Source organism: Garra rufa, chromosome 2 (genome assembly GCF_049309525.1).
Source record: "Garra rufa chromosome 2, GarRuf1.0, whole genome shotgun sequence".
NCBI classification, from domain to species: domain Eukaryota; kingdom Metazoa; phylum Chordata; class Actinopteri; order Cypriniformes; family Cyprinidae; genus Garra; species Garra rufa.
The window spans coordinates 16,546,028-16,568,059 of record NC_133362.1 but is presented as its reverse complement, the minus strand read 5'-3'; the positions used below and the strand labels follow the sequence as shown (position 1 = coordinate 16,568,059).

At 36.7% G+C, this 22,032-nt stretch overlaps 1 protein-coding gene across 1 annotated transcript in view; it reads right to left on the bottom strand.

Moving 5' to 3' along the window:
• slx4ip (SLX4 interacting protein) overlaps positions 1-22,032 on the bottom strand; it is a 62,784-nt gene that overhangs the window by 23,419 nt on the left and 17,333 nt on the right. The window lies entirely within an intron of this gene.

Below are 22,032 nucleotides of genomic sequence, written 5' to 3'. Positions count from 1 at the left end.
CGTTATGTAGTCTAATACACGCACAAATTGTATTTATTCTGACAGCGCTGCACTGGCTCCTTAGCCAGGGTTTAAAGTCCAAAGCGCAAAAAAAATCTGCGTGATGAGAATTATTCATAAATCTGTTGCTGTCAGCAAAAAGTATTACTGAGGTCTTCTTGCTGGTTTCTGCCAAAATAAAAGTCAAAATTCATAAATGTTAGTATTGTCATTTTACTGTTGTTCTGTAAAATAAAATTCAAAAATAACACAAAAATAATAATCATTACAACACCTATTTTAATACATTTATTATAACATTCTCCTTTGCTCAGCAAGGCTGCATTTATTTGTACATTAAACACATGCCTGATTCAAGAAGGGGGTCTTAAAAATGGCCAAAGAATATTATTTTACTAACTTATTAATTTTAAGATAAAGTGTGCTTTGTTGGTAGGCATGTATAATGTCTACTAGAATGTAAAAAATGTTCAGTGTTAAATAAATACTTAGTCTTGCCATGAAATTCTGGATGACGCAGGCTGGCGGGTTGTTAACGTAACTGATGATATCAGAGTTAAATAACTTGGCATAAGCTGATTGGTTCATGTAGCATATACAACCAATGTGCTTGCAGCTATTTAAATGGCTGGTAGCATTCACTTGGGCATTTTGCAGCTTTGAGTTCCTCTGAAACCCTCCACCTTCCCCAGCTCCACCTGTATAGATCTGCTACGGATTATTTTATGATATTTGTGCAGCAGCAGTATGTCTTAACCCCCTGGGGTCGACAAACGCGTATACGCGTTTTGTGGCAGTTTCCCAAAAGGAACTTCAATTACTTTGTCATTTCTGATTGTACAGATAAAAGCAGTACATCAATCAAATCTGTAAAGGGTCTACTTTTATTTGTATATACTCACAAAAATAAAAAACATTGTGATTTTGCAAAATAAAGAAAAAAAAAGGGTGTGCTGTCTGCCACGTTGATCTCCGTGATCTTCATTCAGAAACGCGTCATTAAAATAGACTATAACTCAGCCAATACACAACACAGAGACATGCGCAATATGTCTAGAGAAAGCTTGATATGTATGCTTTTAAACGAAGTTTTATCGAAAACAAATATTCTGTGATAAAGAAATCTATATAAAACCAACACAATGTCCAGTCTCTCCTGTCTGCTTCATTATTTTATAATTAGATCATGCCCACGAGCTATTCGCTTTTCATATTAAAATCGTCCACGTGAGGGCGCCGCGCCAAAAGTAGACGCCCACATCACGGTAAACAAAGGAGAGATAGAAAGATAAACATTATGTGAGACACGGCGTGATCTAGCAGAGGAGATATTTACACATTTTACCAGTTAAGACTTTTTGCCAACTATAATTCCTGACCACAGCATGTTAAACATTATAAAGTACGTTTCATTTCACTGCATCTAAATGTCTCACGATGCCAGGATGCGCTTAATAGTCTATACAATAAAGAATGATGCAATATAAAGGTAACAGTGTTAACATTTAAGCTTAACAGTTATAATATGGCCTAGTTTCTTTGTATTGTATAATACACACAAAGCATGCTTATGTTTATGACTATAAGATCATATTATTTATTTAGTTATTAATGTATCTTACAACAAAAGGATGTAATATGAGGGTTTACACTGAGTGTATGTTTAGACAATATGTATTAGTAATACTGTGTTCTCGAATGGATGTTTAACGCGATAAACAATTATTATTAGTTTCTCAGATATAAAATTTAAAGTTTTGTTTTTGTTTTTTAGTGATCTGAAACCTGCTCAAAAGATGAATCCTGCTGACATTTACTTGAGTCTCTTCAAACTGTTTTCCTACTGTACCAACTTCAGATGTCAAAGAAGTTCACAAGTGAATCTCAAGTTATTTTGCGTGATAAATAAATCTATTCAAAATAAGCTACAAACATATTTTGTCCTTACATTCCTCCTTCATCTGACTGAATGGCTAATTATGCGGCTCATTATGCAGGTCTTTGTCTTCTCAGGTGTAAATCACAGCATTATTCATGATCATTCACGCCTTCTCGCATACAGCCGTTCTACGCAAAAAGTGTCTTCAAAAATTTAAATCAATATACTGTTTTGTGGAAACAAGTGAACTAGATGATTTTCACATTATTTGGTAGAAAAGACTCTAGCCTACCACATCCAATTCTCAAAAGTCTTGTGAACAAATATTCTGAATGTGTTTCATGACCTTATTTCAGTGACTTCAAAAATTTAGTTTTTCACTAAGCATGCATAAATGTTTTCTCAAAAACACAAATGTGTACATTCATGCTGCTTACATATTATTGTAGCCCAAAGCACAAATGTCAGGGCATGTCAAAACTTCTCCAGGGCCCCAAAACACCCTCAGGCCCCAGAGGGTTAAATACTCATAGCACCGTATCGCCATATGCTTTGGCAGCAGCAATCATCTACAACTACAAAAATAACCAAAAGAATCAGCAGCAGTGTACTGTAGCTGATCAACTTCGCCGAGACCAAATACATTAACACTGTCATATCCATTACCATGCTAAACTTTTTAGAGAGTTGTCATGACAGAAATATTTTTAAATTGTTGTTTTGTATTTTTTTTCTTTTAAAAGCAAGACAAAACTGTAAAAAGCATATATTGGCTATTTAATGAATGCAATGGTGAAAAAATGGCAAATACATTGGGGGAAAACAGAAAAAAACATTTTCTGTAATCGGCCTTTGGCCCAATCATGTGTAATTTTGTTCGGCTTCGGCCAAGAATTTTCACTCAAAGAATCGAATGACCCAAACTCCTTGAATATATCAATTCAGATCATAGAAAACAAGCAAAAAACAAACTCCACTTTGGCACAGCCTCACCCTCACATTGAGAACATTTGTCTGTCTTCAGAGTGTTGAATGAGCAGAAATGCATTAGAGAAGACAGGTTTAAAAGCTGATGTCATCGCAGGCCTTGCTAACTGCTAGCTAGCTCCGCAAACGGGAGCTTCTCCAGGTAATGATATGCAATTTCAGTGTCTGCCAGCCACAAAACTGTCATCAACACCCCCTGTATGTGATTGATGGATCTACCTCCTAGTTTTTTCTACTTCACAGGTAGTGCTTAACAGCAGGTCCTTTTCAGTTGTTTTATTTACAATGGCTTTTTCCTCTATCGGTGGTCAAAACTGACTGTGCTGTAGAAACAGTGATAGAATCAGTCACAGTAAATAAAGAATTAGGACACAGCATCAAACTTACTGCACATACTTGCTTTGAAATAGCTTCCATTCAAGGCTCAAACGTTTCTGGAAACAACAAACAGAGCATTTAAACCCTATAAACCCCAAACTCAACCCACTGTATCTAAGATACAAAATAATTATCATAAATGTTATTTTATCCCACCTATGAGAATAATAGGCTATGGTAAGCATCTTGTGTGAAACCCCGGTGAGCCTGCCAAACAGGCTCCTAATGTTGATATTCATGTCATGGTTCCAGGCAACTGGTGATCATTTTTGCTCGAGGGAAGTGATCCAAGACTAGTGGGAACTGCAACACCTTGCTTCACAGAACTGTTCTTCTAAGCAATGCGAGTTTATATGAATCAGATGCTCCCTCAGGTGTTACTCCCCATGACAAAGAATCAACCGAGGAGGATTTCGATATCACATTTATATGCTTTTGAGATGGCTTGGACCTTAAAGCGCTCAAGGGAGAAAGGCAACACCGGCAGAGAGATCAAGATGGCACATGGAACCCTACCAACTTCAATGAGGGTGAAATAAAGCATGCGTGGACAGTATCAACGTCTTATCTTTCCTGCTCCTAATCATTTGAGTATGCAACCAGCAGCCCCAAAAGCTTGGGAGAGTTATGGGAAAAGAAAATTCGGTCATGAGTCCCTCTGCTCAGCATCAAGAGCCTAGGGCATGTTCTTTCCCTTTTTAACTTCACTGTGGATGGATACAACAAACCACAGACTGATAATCTGCATATTTCAGGAGATAAAGAAATGGGCATCTTTCCTGTGTGCTTCAAAACCTTTAGTCTAGTCTGTTTCATTCATGTCCATCCCAGCTTAGATTGACCAATCCTCCCATCTCCTTACTGAAGAAAAAAAAAAGTTTAATAGCATTTGTGTTTCCTCTTTTCCCTCACTTCAAAGAGGCAAGTCCCAAGAGTAAGCCGACAGAGGAGTCTGGCTCTAGAGTAGAACCAAAAAAGCCTCATTTTGAGAAATCAGCTGTTGGTTGAAAAAAAAACAAAAATTCAGGCCCAAGCCAGCATGCTAAATGTAAATCTTAGTGTCTTTTAAGCACATCTAAAGCACCCCTTCTTGAGTTAAAGAAAATACTGGAGTTATCTAGATAAAGACTGATGTTTATAGCAGTGCTTCTCAACTGTTTTTGATTCAAGTCCCAGATTTTAACAAGTGGCGACTCAACACTGTATCAGGATTGCTTATCATGTAAAAGTAAACAAATGTGCCTATAAAATTAAACACTGAAATGTATTCATTTCAGCATGTGAGAGTTTTAGACAAGCAGACAGAACTGTACGACTACTATTTGGATTTCTGTGGTGTATTCTACATTGTTGTGGTAAATTCAGCTGATGTGTCACCAAGATAATGTTATCTACCAGTCAAATGTTTTTGAACAGTAAGATTATTAATGTTTTTTTAAATAATTATCGTCTGCCCACCGAGCCTGCATTTATTTGATTTAAAGTACAGCAAAAACAGTAATGTTTTGAAATAATTTTACTATTTAAATGACTGGTTTTCGATTTGAATATATTTTATGTAATTTATTCCTGTGATCAAAGCCATATTTTCAGCATTATTACTCCAGTCTTCAGTGTCACATGATCAATCAGAAATCATTCTAATATGCTGATTTGCTGTTCAAGAAACATTTTTATTATTTTAAATAATATTTAAAACAGTCGAGTACATTTTTTCAGGATTCTTTGATGAACAAAAAGATCCAAAGATCAGAATTTATCTGAAATAAAACACTTTTGTAATGTTATACACTATACCATTCAAAAGCTTAGAGTCAGTATAATTGTTTTTATTTAGCAAGGATAGAACTTTCTATTTATCAAAGACACCTGAAAAAAATCTACTTGGGTGTTTTTAAAATAATAATGATAATAAATGTTTTTTTGAGCAGCAAATCAGAATATTAGAATTATTTCTAAAGGATCATGTGACTGGAGTAATGATGCTAAAACTTCAACTTTGAAATCACAGGAATAAATTACATTTTAATATATATTTAAATAGTAAACAGTTATTTTAAATAGTAAAAATATTTCACAATTTTACTGTTTTTGCTGTACTTTGGATCGAATAAATGTAGGCTTGGTGAGCAGAAGAGACTTTAAAAAAAAAACTCACAAATATTACTGTTCAAAAACTTTTGACTGGTAGTGTAGCCAGCTGACATCAATAAGTCTTTGTCAATTTTGTAAAAAAAAACAAATTTTTGGAAATTGACACTGATGCATCATTTTTCAGCCAAATTTGAATATAGAGTGAGATTAAAAAGAAAATGGTCATTGAAAGAAACAATAAAACATTTTCTTTTTGAACATAATGAAAAACAGAAATATTTTTCGATCAGTATCACTAACAAAATCAGAACATGGAAAAGAAGACGACTAAGATGCCCTCTGAGAAAAAGTGTTCCAACACTCAACTCGCATGGCAACACAACATCACAACATATGTCTTTCCGCAGGTTTCGATGACACTAAGCCGAAGGCAGAAATATATACAGTACATCAGTACACACACATGCAAGGCACCCCTGTAGGAGCTTTTACCACTTCCTGGGAAAACAATAGAGAGAACGAAAAGTCAACAAACCAGAAGAATGTAAAGAGGAATGTGAAATAAAATGGAAGAGCGGGGTGAGTGATCCCTTGTCTCCAACTAGAGGCATTCTTTCCACTGATTCCGAGTTCAAAGAAGAACACGAGCTATAAAAACCTCATCAGCTCTAAACAAATGGAGAGCACAGACAGCTCAACATGCGAAAGAATAATAATCATCTCTCAGCACCACAGTCTAGATCTCGACAAGCCAAAGAGGTTGTTCAATCTAAACACGTCGAGCTCTAAAAACAGACAACATTAGATTTCTGGTGGTAAAACCGGGTACGATTCGTGATATCAGAGCATATAGCTACTGTGTGCGACGGGCGATCCTGAAGTGATCTCACAGACGTGGACAGCGGGTGGAGAGCGGGTGTCTAGGTGACCGAGTTGGAATTTGCAGAAATATTTTCTCTCGGCCCTCACTTTGATGTGAATGATCACCCTCTAAGATCTCGTCCCCCGCTCTTACTGGGTCAGGGTGGGGCTCCCGGGCGATTGTGTGTATGTGTGTGAGCGTTTCACGGGGGTCGCCACATGGAAGGGCCGAGCGGGGTTTTCCTGGAAGCACATCACACCCGGCTGCGTAACTGTAGCCTGGACCGAGCGGGCGGTGTGTCTTATCACTCTGTTCAACGTCCACCTGAAACAATATTTGCACATGAGTGTTCAATTTAACATTTGGGTGACCCCTTCAGCATGGTTATGAAATGCTGCAATGTGGCCCAACAGGAGGATGCAACACATGATCAAAAGGAGAACTGTAAAGATAAGGAAATGGACTAAAGTGCCTTCAGAAGCCTCCTTCTATAGTCTTACTAAACAAACTTCACAAAAAGATCAAAACTTAGACCAAACACTAACACAGTGACATTTATCGACCAAAATCCCTTGACACAGCAAAAAGACCAAGACTGTGATCAGTCACACTGAAATTAAAGATCCCATCTCTTTTCCTCACAGATGTCTCCTATAATTAGAGCTCCTAATGCCACGCTTAGCTAATTGGCTACACCTGCACTATAAACTACACTATGACATCAGCATGAGTATGAAAACAGGTGAGAACATCTAATGAATTAACACCAACACAGCATTCTTGAATGAAACTTTACAATGGCTAAAATGTGTCTCTTCATCAGGCCAAAACAAGTCCAATAAAGTGCATCCATCTATAATAAAAAAGTGCCTCACACGCCTCCAGGGGGTGAATAAAGGCCTCCTATAGTGAATCGATGCATTTTTGTAAGTAAAATATCTATATTTAAAACGTAATAATCACTTTCATCTAGCTTGCGCCAACTGGTCATACACTGAAGCCCTTTCAGGCAGATGACGTAGGAGGTCGGTAGGGGTGGGAAAAAAATCATTTCACCTAACTATTGCGATTCTTTTTTAAATTATTAAAAAATTGAATCGATGTATATTTAATTATTTTACTTTTCCTAAAAGGTGGTGGGGAGAAGTTACCACTTTTATTCCAACTGAGGGCGAAATGTTTAAATGTGTTGCACTTTAAGCAGCAGTGCGCAGACGATCAGCGTATGACATCAAATTACTGTGAGAGCGATTTAAAAGCATGCAGAGCCATCTGCTCTTTCAGGGCTCCAGACGTTTTGCGACTATTTTTTCTGCCGGTGGGACTAATTTTTGTGAGTGGTCGCACTGGCGCGGCCACTGCATTGTTTAACTCATAAGCGCTGCCATTTCTGTTGCATATGAGAAACATCTAACGACAAACTAAACTAAAGTGAAACTAAACCTGCGTTATGTTATAGCTGTGCAGCGCGGACCGTTTATCAGCTCAGACCGCAAAGCAAACAAACAAACTTGTCAGAGCTCAAACCAGCTTGAAAGGAAAGGAAAGGAAAGGAAAGGAAAGGAAAGGAAAGGAAAGGAAAGGAAAGGAGGTGAAGTGAGGCCAAGTATGGTGACCCATACTAGGAATTTGTGCTCTGCATTTAACCCATCCAAGTTCACACACACAGTAGTGAACACACACACACCGTGAACACACACTTGGAGCAGTGGGCAGTCATTGCTGCGGCGCCCGGGGAGCAGTTGGGGGTACGGTGCCTTGCTCAAGGGACTCACCTCAGTCGTGGTATTGAGGGTGGAGAGAGTGCTGTACATTCACTCCCCCCACCTACAATCCCTGCCGGACCTGAGACTCGAACCTGCAACCTTTGGTTTACAAGTCCAACTCTCTAACCATTAGGCCACGGCTGCCCCTTTACTCAGGAGCCAAGTTTTTTTGCGACACTGTTACTGCACAGTGCTGCGAGATCCAGTAAGAAGTGTTTGAATTCGCCGCACAATGAAAACGGTTACTGCAAGATCTAGTGAGAATCATTCGAATTCTGCCCAGAATTCTCTGTTATAAACAGCACTGACCTACGTCAGAAAACCAGAAGTGTTAATGCTAACTATACCCATGGTGTTGTGGTAGAAATAATAATACATTATTCATTCCAGGGTTTGTACAACCTTTGAGAAAGAAATTCAAACACCTTTTTAATGACTTTCCAGCATTTAACATAACTATTTCTAGCACTTTAAAGCTCTAAAATGATCCAATTTAAATGTTTGTTGTACCAAGGTTGCGCAAACGCCTATGAGACTCATGTAAACCAATGTTTGTTAACAGGAGAAATGGAAGCAAAGTTTCCTTACTTTAGCAAAGTGGCTTATATCTTTGGCTTATATCGAAATCCTCCGACATGTTTCTTTACTAGGGCTGGGCAAAAAAAAAGATTTTTCGATATATCCTTTTTTAAAATGTAGTCGATTCAAATTCAATTCTCAAAGGTCACGTATCGATTTTTTCTATATTTATTTACACAAGCATTAAACATAGATTTACGTTAATCTTATTACTAGTCTAATCCACTAGGTGTCATCCTCTTATTCGAAAATCGAAATTGAAAATCGAAAATCGAATTTGAAAATCGAAAATCACGAGAATCGAAATCGAATCGAATCGAATTAAGATCTTGAAAATCGGAACATCTGAATCGACACCCAGCCCTATTCTTTACAAATCCTCATTTTGTATATCTAATTCGTGACCAGTGCTGTGTTAACCTCTCTCCACTCTGCGTTCACATTCATCACTTCTGAGCGGCGCATCCGCAACGCCGACGTCATCAGTACGTCATCCGCCCGGAAAGGCTTCCGTGTATGACCAATTTCCGCAAGTGATTATTACCTTTTAAATATGGATATTTCTCTAACAAAAAAACATTAATTCGCTACAGGAGACCTTTATTCACCCCCCGGAGCCATGTGAGGCACTTTTTGGTATTATGGTTGGGTGCGCTTTATTGGACTTGTTTTGGACTGTTAAAGAGAAACACCCACCCATGCCATTCTAAAGCTTGGAAGTGCCAGGATAATATTTAATATAAATCAGATCGGATTCGTCTGAAAGAAGGAAGTCATATACACCTGGGATGCCTGGAGGGTGAGTAAATATTGGGCTAATTTTTATTTTTTTGTGGAAATCTTTATTTTTTCCAGGACTCAGCAGAGTATATATATAAAGTTCAAAAAGGGCTGCAAGTGAAGCACTTCTTATATTTAGGAATGCATAAATATTAGGCAGGTTTTCTTTTACAGATACAATGAGCCAAAAAAGAGATTTAACTCAGACTGAAAAGTCAAAAATTATTAAATGCCCATGAGAAATATTCAAAACTAATGCAACACAGAAATAGCAAAGCTAAGGCATGACCACTGGACAGCAAAATGCTCATTAGGTCAGCACGGTTGGGAAAAAAAACAGGGGGAGAAGAAAACACACATGTTAACTGCAAAATAATTCAGAATTAAGGTGAAGAATTAGGTGGGAAACTATCAGGAATCATTTAGTCTCCACCTGCACCTTTTTCCAAAACTGCAACCTACCTGGTGTCAGCAGAATAACATGCCAAAGTGTTGTGAAATACACAAAGACTGATATTTATAGGCTTTACAGACAGATAAGTTGAGAGTGGGAGTCACATCCTCTTGTACCACTGTTTGAAGAAGCTGGCAGTAAGTTTTGGGAGTTCATTTTTAGTCCATCTCTGCAAAATAGAATTTTCAGGATAGGAGAATCTGACAACTTGCACTTGCACTTCTGGAGACTAAATGGCTCCAGATGATTTCACACCTAATTCTGCATCTTAATTCTTAATTCTTTTGCAGTTAACAGGTGTCTTTTTCTTTTCCACCCGTTTTTTTTTTTCTGACACTGCTGACCAAATGAGCATTTTGACTTTTCAGTGGTCATGCCTTAACTTTGCAATTTCTGTATCACATTGGTTTTGCATATTTCTCATGGGTATTTAATAATTTTTGACTTTTCAGACTGAGGTTAATTTCTTTTTTGTCTCATTTTATCTATAAAAGAAAACCTGGCTAATAATTTTGCACACCTGAATATTAGGAGTTTTCACTTCCAGCCTTAATGGACAATTATATATCACTTACAAATGATTAAAGTTCCCATGAAATCAAAATAGAAGTTTTTTTTGGCTTTTAGTATGAATATATTAGCCTTAAGATTATCTATAAGCTAGTGTGCTTCAAAACAACTACAAAATTCGCGTTTACAAGATATGGGCATTCAAAACTTACAGTCTCGTCACTTCCGCCAATATGAATCAACGATTTTGATGATATCACCGTGCACTTCAGTTTCTCATCAAACGTTCTGTCCAATCAAATGCTCTCTAGAGTCCATATTGTCCCACCCCCTACACCGAGACGCAATACACGGAGCAGATCATATGCGCTCATATGTGCGATCGGCATGTATTAAACTACACAGCCTCAGCATGATTATGATCACTATTTTGTTTTAGTAAGAGTTTCATATTGAATCTGTGGGGTAATTTATAAGTCTGTGGCTGTCATAAGCTACAAATGCAGCTTTACCGAGCTCAACAGCTCTGGCCCGAGCAGATATAAATGGAACGCTATTGGCTATTCAAAATAAATGGGCGGGGCTGGGCGATATGTTTTTGTTTCAGTTAAAAGCACGTCACCACATAGAATAACGCTGCGTGTTTCAAGGCACTTCAGTGGACCTTTAAGGTTATCTAAGCTTGTGTGCTCCAAAACTGCCAAAATTGGCATTTAGAAGATATAAGCATTCAAAACATTAGTTTTGATTACATCACCCTGCACCTTAGCTTCTCATCAAACTTTCTATCCAATCATATGCACGTCCCGCCCCTTACACTATAAATAGTCGCTTAAGCTGCGGCTACAATTGTTCACTTGTTCACAGAATTAGTATTTTCTGTACGGTGAATGGCACATATACAGTACATATGGTACACTATATAGGGGATAGGGAACGATTCAGACAGTGTAAATATGAATTCCGTTGTGGCAAATGAAATTTGGTTTCACTTTGTGTAACACAAACCACCGCAGCACAAACACAGCCTGCTTTGGTCTAAAGACACAATAGCACGCAGAGGATCATATGTGCAAGTCGGAGCCGACCACAAATCATATTAGACCTATTTGATTTATACACAGAATGCTATTTTATATAGAGATAATGCGATATGGGATGAGATGAGATTGTGGCTGTCATACACTGTCAAATGCGGCTTTTCCCAGCTCAGCGGCTCTGGCCCAAGCTGTAATTCAAACATAACACTATTGGCTATTTTAAAAAGAGGCAGGGCTGCTTGATATGTCCCGCCTTTTCTGTCTACATATAGATTAATGCTGTGTGTTTCAAAGCACTTCAGTGGACCTTTAAATACCAAATTAAAAGTGGTTATTAAGATTGATGTGGTTTGGAATTGATGAAATGTGCTTAGAAAAGAAATATGATCAGAATATCAACTTGCCTAATAATTATACAAAGGAAAGGATAAAATTACAATTTGCAACTAGCATGGCTGTTATGAGCAGTCAGATGCCAGTAGTACAAGAAGCACCAACTGTTATTTTATCCAGAAAAGTCTGCAACAAAAAAATCTAAATCAATACTGAAGGTACACCAGGCACTGCATCAAGAAATTAAGCTTTAGTAACTGAATTTGACAAAGGTCAAAATAAATGAGAAGCACTGTGAAAAATAATGCACCACAAATTACAGGCATTCTCATCCAGACAAGATTAGACTTCTCACAAAAAAACAACAAGTAATTTACTCTATAATATTAAAAAAAAAGGTTATTTCAGGGGGAAAAAACATGTTCGATTAAAATCATATTTGTGACCCTGGACCACAAAACCAGTTACATTTTTTTATTTATACATAATCTGAAAGCTGAATAAATCAGCTTTTCATTGATGTTGGTTTGTTAGGATAGGACAATATTTGAAAATCTGCAATCTGAGGGTGAAAAAAAATCTAAATATTGAGAAAATCGCCTTTAAACTTGTCCAAATAAAGTTCTTAGCAATACATATTACTAATCAAAAATTAAGTTTTGATATATTTACGATAGGAAATTTAAGAATATCTTCATGGAACATGATCTTTACTTAACATCCTAATAATTTTTTGGCATATATGAAATATTTATCATTTTGACCCATACAATGTATAGTTATTGCTACAAATATACCTGTGCTAATTAAGGTTTTGTGGTTCAGGATCACATTTTAAATCAAAATGAAGACAGAATTACCTGACCTTCTTGGAAAAAGTAGTCCTGCACGAATTAGACGAACAGCAAATTAGACTGAATTAAGGTTGTATAACCTTCAAGTACAATCTGAAGACATTCACAGTTATGTTGCTGCCTTATGTTAAACTACTTTAAATTACTTTTTCCACATCTATCTACACTTCCTACTCCATAATGGCAAAGAAAAAATAGGTTTTTAACCTTTGTGCAAATTTATTAAAAATAAAAAACTGAAAAGATCCCGTTGCGTTTCTGGGACTCTCGAAATTTAGCCGTCACTGAGCTCTACAGGCAGTTATCTTGACCTCAGGACTTGGTCTTTGCTCTGATATGCATTTTCAGCTGTTAGACCTTTTCTGAGAGGTGTGTGCCTTTCTGAATCATACTCATTCAAATGAGTTTGCCACAGTTTAAGTCCACTCGAAATGTAGTAACATCTAGAAGCAATATGAATGCTCCTGAGCTAAATTTCGAGTGTCCCAGAAAAGGGTATGAATACTTATGCAACGGGATCTTTTCAGTTTTTTATTTTTAACAAAATGTGAAAAAAATGAAGAGGTATGAAAAATTTCGCAACGCACTGTACAATAAATGATATACAGGTATGGTACAGTAAATATAGCAGTTGGGGACCTTTAAGGATGCCCCAGGAGCAAACAGGGACGTTTTCGAATGAGGGCAGGGAAACACATTCCTCCTGTTTGGTTCCAACAGATTAACGATCTGGGGAAGGCTTCTGAAAACCTGACTTATGTGCTGTTCTGCAGCTCTGAAGGTTTAGAACCAGAGCTAGGCCTGTCATTGAATCCAGACCTTCTCATTTCACTCTCCCACTAAATCCATCCAGCTTGTACGATTATAAATTTGTGTGCATTAAAACTGACTCACCTGCACAGCACACTGGTGCCTGCAAGGCCTTAATAACAAAATAAGAAATGGCATTTACAGTGGAAGAACAATCAAACTTCCTCTGCCAGGCAAATATGCGTTTAATTATAACATAATAGCAGCCAAAAAATAATGATGGATTCAATGCAGAAAAGCACCATTAACCTAGAGCACATGACCTGCCATTTGATCTTCTCTTGGGCCTTGAAACGAAAACGTTGAGGGGAAAAAGCAGGGTGATCCTCTAAAACGATTTAGTAATTCCTGAAGTGAAGTTTGGTCAGGCGGCATGTATAGCCTGGGTTCACAGAGGCTGTGTCTGTATGTGTGTGTGAGTCTGCCTGACCAGATTGCGGTTGAGAAACAGTCCCATGAATCCCATACTGATCAAGCTCTCCTTCCCCAATCCCTAATTACATACAGAGCCCTGTGGTGGGACAGCAGCAGTGGAACACCGCTGACCCCGGACGAAAGGCAGGGGTGTGTGTGGTGAGATCGAGTCATACTGAATGCATAAACATCAGTTGCGGGCCAAAGACGGGTGTGTATTGAAGCTGTGGAGATTTGTGTACTCGAGAGTTTGAGTGTGAAAGTGCGGGAGAAAGGTCTGCGGAAAGAGTCCGGCTGTCCAGGGGCTTTTCTGTACAGCGAGACGCGGGCTTAGGAGGTGGATTTGCACAGCAACTGCAACATGACAAAGCATCAAGGGCTAATTCTAGAACAAGGAGACAGACGGACTGACAGACAGACAGGGAGTCAAAAGAGCCCGAGGAATTCAACAGCTCCTGCTCCCAGGTCTCCATTTCCCATGCTGGTAATCCTGCCTAGTCCCTCTCACATGTTCCAGGGCAGGTAACTGCTGCTAATGCCACCACATGCTTTATATTTAAAGGCTACAGGGCATCAGGGGCAGAAACAGAATGCGCTTTTTGTAAACTGTTGGAGAGGAGGAACAAGCAGAGGGTGTACAAACATAACACTTAAAAAAAACAACACCAAAAATCGAAATACTGTATATATTTTATACGAGAAAAATATAAAAATAGAATCTAGAATCCAAATGATTAGTTTTAAATGTAATTTAGGCCTCACAATATTATTAGGGCCCTATGAAATCGGTTTTATTTTTTACATTTATTTATTTTGTTATTTTTTTTCCAACTCCATTTTTTCCATTTGAACTTTTCTGGAATCAGTGTTTTCTCTTTTTTTTTTTTTTTTTTCATTTGAATTTTTCTAAACTCTGTTTTAATGGTTAAATAAAAAAAATATTAATCAAAAAGCATGTCTAATTAACTGAAATCATGGAATTTTTAGGGAACATTTTATTTTTTTCTCAAATTCAGTTTTATTTTTTACCAAATTATTATTATTTTTTACCAAATTATTATTATTATTTTTTTTTCAAATTTCATTTTTTCCATTTTAATTTTTCTAAATTCCCTTTTTGTTTTCTTCCATTTAATTTTTTTCCCCTTTGTTTTAATGGTTAAAAAAAAAATATTAATCAAAAAGCATGTCTAATTAATTGAAATCATGGAATTTACACAATTTAACTGCAATTTATTAAACATTTAACAAAAACTACATTCTAAAGGCCCTATAAAATAAGTTTTATTTTTCTCAAATTAAGCTTTATTTTTCACCGAATAATTTTTTTTCCAAATTCTGTTTTTCTGTTTGAATTTTTTTGGCTTTTTTATTTTTATTTTTCTAAACTCTGCTTTAATGGTTAAATTAAAAATATTTTAATCAAAAATCATGTCTAATTAATTGAAATCATGGAATTTACACAATTTAACAGCAATTTATTAAATGTTTAACAAAAACTAAATTTTAAGGCCCTATAAAATATATTTTTAATTTTTTTCTTAAATTCAGTTTTATTTTTTACCAAATTTTTTTTTTTTTTCCTAAATTCCATTTTTTCCGTTTCAATTTTTTTTGGATTCTGTTTTTTTTTTCCTTCTAAACTTTGTTTTAAAGGTTAAATGAAAAAAATATTCATCAAAAATCACATCTAATTAATTGAAATTATGGAATATACAGTTTAACAGCAACATTTTAAAAACTACATTTTTAAGCCCCTATTAAATAGGTTTTTTTTTTCTCAAATTGCGTTTTTTTTTTTTTTTTTTACCAAATTCTAGGTTTTCCATCAATTTTCTGGATTCCTAGTTTCATTAAATTCTAAGAATCTCAAGCATCTCTAATTCATTAATTTAGTTTAAACATCTTTTCCGTTAATTGTTTTGTGTGTATTTACATTTTTGTAATAAATACATTGTGGTATTTTTTGTTTTTGTTTTGTGAAAACCATGATTCATCCTTGAACAGTAGTGTATATTCAATATCTACTGATATAGATTTATGTAAAAATATTTAACACTGGGTGATAAATAGATGGTGTGGTGTAGACATAATGATGCTGTTTAATGAAAAAAAGTCCAATAAAAATGCTTACTTTTGTCAAATCTTAAATCAGTTGAGATAACATGGGTGCATATAAACTCAGTTCTATTAATCACTCTATAACAGCACTGTGTGAATGCAGCCTTAGAAAATCAGAACTGGATGGAGTGCCGCAGCCGGTCCCACATCCCTCCACTCACTGAGTGAGATCTTACTCCCACTGTGCCCTTGTAAACACATTCTCCAGCGGTAAGGCTATCTGCTGCAGTGCACTTGTGCTGGCTTTGGGGCTGGGTCACAGGCAGCCAGCACTGCTTTAAGCCCTCCTCACAGGGCCTGCCAAGAGGAGTCAGCCTGGTACACTGTGCAGCGCTCGCAAAGCCCTCTCCCACGGCTATTAGTGACCATTCATCTGGGGAGCCTGGGAAAATGCCTCTGAACTGGGCAGACCATCAGGGGAAACAGCCTGCCAGGTGTTCCCTCCCCCTCTGCCACACCAGCACTGAAAGCCCTGGCACCTGTGGGAAAGAGGAAGGGGCTCGGCAAGGAGGAGGGGTTCGAAGAATCTGCCCACCTCCGTTTCTTCGTTTCACTTCCCATTTATCCATTAAGACTCGTCAGATCAAACACACTCATGTGGGGAAACATGAAAATATCGCAGTTACCTAAAAACGGGTGAAAGCTCAAACAGCTGTTCATGATACACTGTAATTGTAACTGCCTCAGTGTGGCTGAATTTGATGGAGGGCTTCTTGGTTTACAGTGCAGGATTTAGTATGTGTGACACAACAGTAGAAGAACATTAGGCTACAACCATATGGACAAACAGCCTTTACAACGCTGGAAAAAAAAACAATGGAAAACTAATGAGAAACGTCCTTCACCCTTACTAGTTACTGTAGTTTCATTTCCACTACAATAGACCAATTTGGAGTAGACGTCACAGTTACATCACTTGCAGCTGCATGTGCATTGTGGTGGCAGAAAAACGGGTAAAAATCCATGGAATAACAGAAAAAAACTATTGTTGTGCCTTTGGATGTCAGAATCGGAATGCAAATCACTTCTGACGTCAAAGACGCCATTTGAATCTAAACGCAGACGTTTAAACTGACAGACTATGAATGAAACCTGATATGACTAGCCTACTTTTAAAGCATGAATTTGACTTAAACAATACAGTAGGTCTACATAATATTCACATATGAAATTCATAGGGGACATATTGTATCTATTTAAACCTATTACATTTTACATACCTATTTTATCTCACAATTCTCACTTATGCAAGTTCATGTCTCCTATTTCGAACTTTATAACTCAATTTACCTCAACAATTGCGAGTTTGTCAATTCAAAAATTCATGATTCTGAGCCGAGGGGAAATGAGAGAATAACGAGTTGATTTTTCTTATCAGAATTGATATAATCTCGAAATTGCGAGAAAAAATGCTGAATTTTGAAATAAAAACTTAAAACGACCTTTTTTTGTTCTTTTATTCCATGGCTTCTATAGACTGCCACTTTAAAACTGTCATTTTCTGCCACTAGATAGGCTCCACCCCCAAAAAACGTCATCACTGTTTGCAAACACAGAAATTGGTCTATATGATTAAATTAAATTACAATATATTTTAATATAAAAACAATATATTTACAATATTAAACAAGTTTTTAAATCTATCTATATTGCATTTTATTAGATATCTCCAAAGCTGCATTTATTCAATCAAAAATACAGTAAAACAATTTTTGTGAAAAATTATTAAAATTCTTTTATATGTTTTGTATTTATTATTAAAAGGTAATACATTTTTACTAATATTAAATATTTCTAATATTTGTGTAAACCGTGATACTTTTTTAGGACTGATAAACAAGTTCAAAAGAAAAGCATTTATTAAAAAATAAAAAAAATAAAGTAAAAGTAAAGGTCTATACTGTTACTTTTAATCAATTTAATATGTCCTTGCGGAATAAAAACATTAATTTATTATAATTAAATAATCTTATAATAATAATAAAACCAAACATCTTAAGTAGTGTATATCATTCAATATAAGGTATTTCATTGTGCATACTTATTTCCTCTGTTTTTACATTACCTATGCTGTAATCTTAAAAACACTAACAATTTCATATATATTTTTAGATTAAATGGTATGTAAGGAATAATTGACTATGAGCCATTGAATTCTTAGAAAATAATGCAGCCGCAACGCATGGAGTGTGCATTATTTTCTAAGAATTCAATGGACTGAAGTCAATTATTCTGCTTATACTATGGTTACCACACCTCAAGACATTGCTCAGATATATTTTTGAGCAATTTGTCCATTTTTTGTCCTTAAAACACTATTGTAAGTAGGATTAATTTCTTACGCATCTCATCCAACGCCTTTGCTAATCACAAAACGTAATTTTAGACCTAGTAACGGGCCATTGATAGCAGAACGTTAATAATGAGCGTTAATAATTGCAGTTAATAATGAAATTATTAGAAAGTGAGAGAGCTTAAAGAAGTAGCTCACCTCCAGAACAAAAATTTACAGATAATGTACTAACCCCCTTGTCATCCAAGACGTTCATGTCTTTCTTTCTTCAGTCGCTAAACAAGACAAGTATTTGAGGTTAAAAAGTATATAAATTGTAATTTGTTTTAGAAAATAACCAATTGTTTAGCTAGATAAGACCCTTCTTCCTCAGCTGGGATCGTTTAGAGTCATTTTAAGCTGCATTTAAACTGCATTTTAGAAGTTCAAACTCAGGGGCACCATAGAAGTCCATTAAATGGAGAGAAATCCTAACAAGTTTTCCTCAAAAAACAATTTCTTTACGACTGAAGGAAGAAAGACATGAACACCTTGGATGACAAGGGGGTGTACATTAACTGTAAATTTTTGTTCTGGAAGTGCACTACCCTTTTAAGCTTGTGAATTACCTGTGAGTCTGTGCATCTCTCAAAAGTGATCGGTAGCAGCGTCTTTACTAATAGTGAAACTTTAAAGGAGAAGTTCACCTCCAGAACAAAAATTTACAGATAATGTACTCACCCCCGTCATCCAAGATGTTTATGTCTTTCTTTCTTCAGTCGTAAGGAAATTATGTAGGAACGCATTTCAGGATTTTTCTCCATATAGTGGACTTCTATGGTGCCCCGAGTATGAACTTCCAAAATGCAGATCACAAATGCAATTGTAAACGATCCCAGCCAAGGCACAAGTGTCTTATAGCAATGTTTTTTTGTTTGTTCTTTTTTTTAAGAAAATGAGATGGGAGTTTGTCTTGAACAGGAAAAAACACAGGCAGAGCAAGACAAGACAAGCATTTGAGATTAAAAAGTAAGACAAGACCCTTCTTCTTCAGCTGGGATCGTTTACGACTACATTTGAAATCGTTTGAAGCCGCATATAATCTGTATTTTGGAAGTTCAAACTCGGGGAACCACAGAAGTCCACTATATGGAGAAAAATCCTGAAATGTTTTCCTCAAAAAAATAATTTCATGAAATTATAAAGGGGGTGAGTAAATTATCTGTAATTTTTTGTTCTGGAAATGAACTTCTCCCTTAATATTGATGCATCCCTAAAAAAACAGAAAGATTTGTACACTGTTTGAAGAAGAAATTAGTTCTAGGTTAACTTAATGAAAATGACGTCATGTTTTTGCCAGTCTCTCAAGCTGATATAAAAGAAGGAAGAGTGCATATTGCATGATTACAGTTTTACCAGTTATTGAAGATGCACCGTAAACAAAACAAATAATACCAGGATTTCTAATAGGGTCCTGACATGTTATATAGCAGGGGTGGCTAACTCCAGTCCTGGAGAGCTGCATGCAGTCCTACAGAGTTCAGCTCCAATCCTAATAATAAAAAAAAAAAATCACCTCCCTGTAGCTTCCTAGAAACCCTTCAGACTTTGATTAGCTTGTTCAGGTGTGTTTGAATAGGGTTGAAGCAAAACTCCACAGGACTGCGGCTTTCCAGGACCAACATTGGCCACCCGTTCATTATACAGCAACGTTGTTGATAAATTCCAGTGATGCTTTAATGCGTAACCACACTGCAACTGATGATTGAGTCATAAGTATCCCAACGTTTAGTCTATCAAAATCACTGCTAGTGCCCAAATTCGATACACTGATCCACACAAAATCGATTTCACAGAAATTACTTGCATTTCAAACTGAAAGAATGCAAAATGAGTCATTCATTTAGTTCTCAAATGCGTTTATGTTCAGTCAAAACTGGGTCGCTTTTGTAAACTCTGTTGCCAGAAACCAATCTTTTAATTCATCTTAGTAAATGTACGCCTGGAAAAAATGAGGTGAGAGTAAGTTAATAAAAAGCAAACAAGATTCTCTTATCATGCTGTAACTCTTGCAGTGAAAGACAGTGAGTAGCTTCATTTTAAAAAAAGGTCTTTGGCAGACATTTTAAGCAGCAATCTAATTAGCTCATGTTCTCCGTTTAAAACTAATAACTCTATTTTGAAATTGCAGCATCGGAGATTACGTTAAAGTGCTTGTAATGTAGAAACAAACAGACTCTCTAGGTAACAGACAGGGTCATGCAGAAAGGAGTCCTAAAATTCTACCGTTCATCTTACTCTAAAGATCATTATTTCTTAAAAAGGAGGAAAAGTCAGTGAGAAACCTTACTTTTGCCCTTTTCAGGGCAGATATGCTTCTACACATGTCCACATAAAACAACACAATTTGCTGTCTTCCAACAGAAAACATTTCCTTGGTTAGTGTGCCAAGAGTCCGGCTCGTGCTTGCACCAAGCCAAGACATTTGGTGGGAAAAGTTCCCCCTTCCCGCCCTCTCCAAAGCATAAATAAATCAACTTACTATGAGCTAATGGGGAAGCATGAGGTAGCCAGTCAGGGAGAAGCTACGAAGGCTGACATTTGGAAAATAGCCTTTGCAGCTGAGAGCAGACTGAGCAAACTGCTCAGGAAATGTGTCGGCATGTGACACGCTCGCTGGATGTGATAAATGTGACATGCACAGACAAACCGCCACACACAGGTTGACAATAGACACATCTATGCTGGGAATGAACACAAAGCACCATGCTTGATGTATGCATGATGAAACCATGTAGGCCGATACATACAAGAGAGGGAAAAAAATGTCTCGAGTGTATGAGTGAGTTCACACAATAGGATCTGGTGAGAGTTAATAGCTGTTGATAGCTGACAGCTGGAGTGGTCACATGTTCTGTGACTGGGAAATCGCAGAACTCTTTGGGTACATTCCAAATGCCTGAAAATGTGCTGCAAAGTGGACTTTACAAGGTATTCTGTCAATTTAATTGGAATTTCAAATCGTAGGGAGCAGGTACAGTATATCGTACAGTATATATGTGTGGGTGTGTGAGTCTGTGTGTGTGTGTGTGTGTGTGTGTGTGTGTGTGTGTGTGTGTGTGTACCTGGTATTCATCACGTTGTGGGGACCAAATGTCCCCACAAGGATAGGAATACCAGTAGATTTTGACCTTGTGGGGACATTTCTCAGGTCCCCATGAGGAAACAGGCTTATAAATCATGCACAATGAGTTTTTTTGATGAAGTAAAAGTGTGCACAATCTCCTGTGAGGGCTAGGTTTAGGTGTAGGGTAGGTGTAGGGCGATAGAAAGTACGGTTTGTACAGTATGAAAACCATTACGCCTATGGAATGTCCCCATAAAACATGTAAACCCAACGTGTGTGTGTGTGTGTGTGTGTGTGTGTGTGTGTGTGTGTGTGTGTGTGTGTGTGTGTGTGTGTGTGTGTGTGTTTATGTGTATAGATTCAAAATCATCCTACATTGCTGTTTTACCTTTGTTTGTAAAGGGCATTTGATCTTTGTATGTTCACTTTGTAAACACTGCGTCGGTACTTCTGCGAAGTAGGGCGATATTGAAGTTGGGGAGCAAAACGAGACATGAGTTTTTCTATATACCCTAACTGTCTTAGACAAGATGAGCGCTTATGGTTAAAAGTGTAGGAATTGTCAATTTGTTTAGAAAATGAAGTGAACTACTCCTTTAATCTATTATTTTAAAAAAGGAATTCCAAATTCCATTTTTACCATTTAAATTTTTCTGGATTCCATTTGTTCTATTTAAATTTTTTACTGGTGATTCATTCACATTAAATAAATAAAACATAATCTTTTTATTTCTTGCATTTTCATTATTTTTCTGTAACTGACTAATTTTTT